This window comes from Nomascus leucogenys, chromosome 6, assembly GCF_006542625.1.
Source record: "Nomascus leucogenys isolate Asia chromosome 6, Asia_NLE_v1, whole genome shotgun sequence".
Classification (NCBI taxonomy): Eukaryota; Metazoa; Chordata; class Mammalia; order Primates; family Hylobatidae; genus Nomascus; species Nomascus leucogenys.
Window position 1 is genome coordinate 14,178,804 of NC_044386.1, and position 4,412 is coordinate 14,183,215.

Consider the following 4,412-nt stretch of genomic DNA (forward strand, 5'->3'; position numbering starts at 1 on the left):
CAAGCATGCCACCACATACAGCTAATTTTTGTATTTTTTGTAGAGATGGGGTTTTGCCATGTGGCCTAGGCTGGTGTCAAATTCCAACTCAAGCAATTCATCTGCCTCAGTTTCCCAAAGTGCTGGGGTTACAGGCGTGAGCCACCATGGCTAGAAATAATCTTCTCTATATAATTGTTGTGACATTCTTTTTTCATTAATCCTGGCATAAGGTGAGCCCCAGTCTTTCCCCAAGGTGTTCCAGACACTGGGAGGCCAATAACGTCTCCTGAGATTCTGTGAGCCTAGTGGATCCCTATTACTTTTATGTCAGATGTCCCCCCAAAGGACATGGCAACTACATGAAAGAAGTTTAATGATGTAATTTAACTTATATTTTATGTTTTAGACCCACTTGTAAGATATCTCCACTGCCAATACTGACCTAGACATTTACCAGCATCAGTCATGGGCTCTCAGGAAAATGGTTTTTAAGCTATTGGGGGAAAACATGATATTTTAACTCTTCTTGGTGAGTTTTAGCATGCCAGTCATTAGCCTAGCTGGTGAGAAAGGGTAAGCTGCATGGACTCACCAAAACAATATGTTACAGTTCCAAAAAAAAAAAAAAAAAAAGTGAAGGGGAGGAGACAAACAGTGTAAGTATGACATGGAACTTTTGAGTAGAACTATAAATCTAATTTATCCATAAAGACACAAGGATTGTCAGTAATGAAATGGGCAATAAATTAGCCTAGCTGCTCAAAAATGAGGCTAGAAAACAAAGGAGCTGGGGCCAATGAACAGCTTACATTGCAGTTAGGAATCAAATAACAACCTCTGAGTAATTTATTTTCAAGTTACACTGGTTGCAAAATTGATGCAACACTGGACCACTGTGAAAAACTGCAATTACTTTGGAATTAAGAAATTTGGGCGTCGTGAGTAGGAGTGGTATTTACTTGGTCTTCAGCTCTTGAAAGAGACAGTCTGATTTGGAGGTGGGAGGCTTTGTGTATAGCATATGTGACATATTTAAACTCTACGCGACATGGATATAATACAATTAGTATTCCGATACTTCCTCACTAATCGTATTTCCATTTTGACTGTTGTTGCTGGCTTTCCCGTCTAACCTAAAAATTTTATACCCCTAGGAAGAATGAAGAACCCTGAGTGTGAGATTTGATGAGAGGATATGCCAAGTGCTCTATCAAAGCAGGTCATGATTTTATTAAGTTGCACTAAACATTGATGACTGTTGGCCTTGGGCACTTTCAACCTCCCTGTTTCCTTGAAGTCAGGAGTAACGTTGGAATTTTAAAATTATTCTCTATAGGGGATGACTTGAATTTCTAGGGCAGTAATTATGGAAGAAGCATGTTCCCGGTCGAAGACTGCTTCTCCTGGGTGCCGTCTCAAATGCAATGGCTTCGTGGTATATTTAAAGTGCCAACCATTGTAGCCTTTGAGATCCAACAAAGAGTCCATTCTATTAACTTTGGCACCCTTCTTTGCTAAGCTGAGAAATGTGCAACACGTTGGTGTGCGCTCAGAATTTGAAGGAAATCTACCAGCCTGGCCTCACCCTCATGTAACACATACTTGTGTAGCTTGTTCTTCCAAAGCCCCACTGGCAATCTTTGAAAAAAAAAAAAAAAAAAGTATCTGATTAGCAGTCATGCAACTCTACAATTTTCTGTGCTATCTAGAACAGCAATTCAGAGGGAATGAGCTGAAATAGCCACCTTTTTTTTTTTTTGAGAGAGAGAGGTGATAGGTGCTTATCACACGCTTATATAAATGATAATTTAACATGAGGTGAAGAGCCTATGGGAGAAATACATGGGTTGGTGACACTTGAAAGTTAAAACAGTTAGATTAGAATCTATGTCATAAGTATGCTATTATTTTGATGTCTGTTTCAAAAATTTTGTATAGTTTCCTTTAAAAATTTAGTCTAAGTTCCAGTGACCTAATATATAAAAAACTCTGTGTGTGTATGTATACACACATATATACATATATGGTATATATACACATGTATATACATATATGGTATATATACACACATACACATAAAAGGTTATATGTAAAAGGATATATGTAAAGATCTTTTATATATTTGCATATCGATATCCTTTTAGATCTATATTCTTCTCTGTGTCTATTTATATGCTTATATGTATATTCTTTCTTAGACAGAAAACAATCTTGATATGGCTGGAGGATGGTAAATGTAGATATTTGTCAGTCAGTTCTCAAGATCCAGGAATGACTTTGGGAGGCCAAGGCAGGCTGATCATGAGGTCAGGAGTTCGAGACCAGACTGGCCAACATAGTGAAACCCCGTCTCTACTAAAAATACAAAAATTAGCCAGGCTTGGTGGTGCACGCCTGTAGTCCCAGCTACTCGGGAGGCTGAGGCAGGAGAATTGCTTGAACCCGGCAGGTGGAGGTTGTGGTGAGCTGTGATCGAGCCACTGCACTCCAGCCTGGGCAACAGAGCGAGACTCCGTCTCAAAAAAAAAAAAAAAAAAATCCAGGAATGAACTATTTTCATGGGCAGGAAAGACATAGAAAGACAGATAGATTACTCTTACAAACATTGTCCACTCAGCAGTTACACTGGAAATAAATATTATTCATTGTAAAGACAACTGAAAAAGAAAAAAATATTGGACAGTGGTGGTTGCTGAATCAGTTTACTGAAATTTCTTAGCTGCCTCTGCAAATTGAACTCTTGTTGGCATTGAGGAATATCCAGGATAATGCTAGACACAGAAGAATGTCAAGTTGGCTGCTTCAGCAAAGGTAATGCTTTTTAGCTACCTTCAATCCAGAGAAAGTACTTTAAAAGGGTAACAGAATTACACCTTGGTGTTTGTTTTTCTTTCTTTTAAAAATATTTTTATTCTCTTTGGAGAAAGTTTAAAGTTCTTGAGACCTGTATTTACTGCTAACTTTTTTTGTTTTTTTGAAATGGAGTCTCACTCTGTCAACCAGGCTGGAGTGCAGTGGCATGATCTTGGCTCACTGCAGTGGCGTGATCTCCACCTCCCAGGGTCAAGTGATTCTTGTGCCTCAGCCTCCTGAGTGGCTGGGAATACAGGCATGTGCCACCACACCCAGCTAATTTTTGTATTTTTAGTAGAGATGGAGTTTCACCGTGTTGGCCGGGCTGGTCTTGAACTCCTGACCTCAAGTGATCTGCCTGCCTTGGCCTCCCAAAGTGCTGGGATTACAGGCACGAGCTACTGTGCCCGGCTACTACTAACTTTTAACCATGGCATTTACCTCTGCTGTTACCACCTCTCACCTTGGCTATCATTATAGATTCATGGTATCCAGCTTCAAAAGGGCCCTTGGCACTGCTCTGTGGTCACTCGGGTCTCCATCCCAGGACAAGGCGTGTCCCTGGGACTCAGGCCCTCATTCTCCCCAACTCCTCAGGTGTATTGGATTCTACCCTGCTCCTCTCACTCCGGGCTTTTCTACCTTCCTCTCTAACGTGGCTTTTCCCTTCAGCATTTAAACTTACCCTTTACCAAGAAAACGCTTTCAAATCCCCACTTCCATCCAGCTTTCTTTCCTCCACCTCCTTACAGAGACACACATCATGAACCTTTGTCCATCTCTCCTGTTTACTGCTTATTTCCCAATTTTTCCTCACTCCACTGCCATCTGGGCTCTGCCTTTCTGCCCCCTGGAGACTCTTCTCCCCGATGACTGAGGTGACTCTACAGTGTCTACATCCAGTGGCTTCCTTGCCTGACCTCTCAGCAGAACCAACATTGTTGTCCAATCCCTGCCAGATGCACTCCCTCCCTGGATTCATGATCTGCGTGCCCTTCTGATATGCAGAACCACTGCTTTGGCTTCTCCTGCTCAATTTAAAAATTGTGGTAAAACATACATGTCATAAAATATACATGACATACCATTTTAGCCCTTTTAAAGTACACAATTCAGTGGATTACATACATTCACAGTGTTGTACAACTATGATCTCTATTTTCATTTCCAGACTTTTTTATTACCCCAAACAGAAACTCTGTACCCATTAAACAATAACTCCTTACCCTTCCATCCCCCAGCCCCTGGCAACCACTATTCTACTTTCCATTTCTATTAATTTACTTATTCTAGGTTCCACATATAAGTGGAATCATACAGTATTTGTCCTTTTGTGACTGGCTTATTTCATTTAGCATAATGTCCTCAAGGTTCATTCATGTTGTAGCATGTGGTATCAGAATTTCATTCCTTTTTGAGGACAAATAAAGCCCATTGTATGCATATACCATACTTTATTTATCCATTTATCTGTTGATGGACATTAAAAATATACTTCACAAATGTGTATGTCATCCCTGCATGCTGATCTTCTCTGTATTGTTCCAATTTTGATTCATGTACTGCTGAATGAGCAT

At 40.3% G+C, this 4,412-nt stretch overlaps 1 pseudogene; it reads right to left on the bottom strand.

The window, feature by feature from the left end:
- Nucleotides 1–4,315: 4,315 nt before the first annotated feature.
- On the bottom strand, nucleotides 4,316–4,412 carry LOC115835625 (annotated as a pseudogene).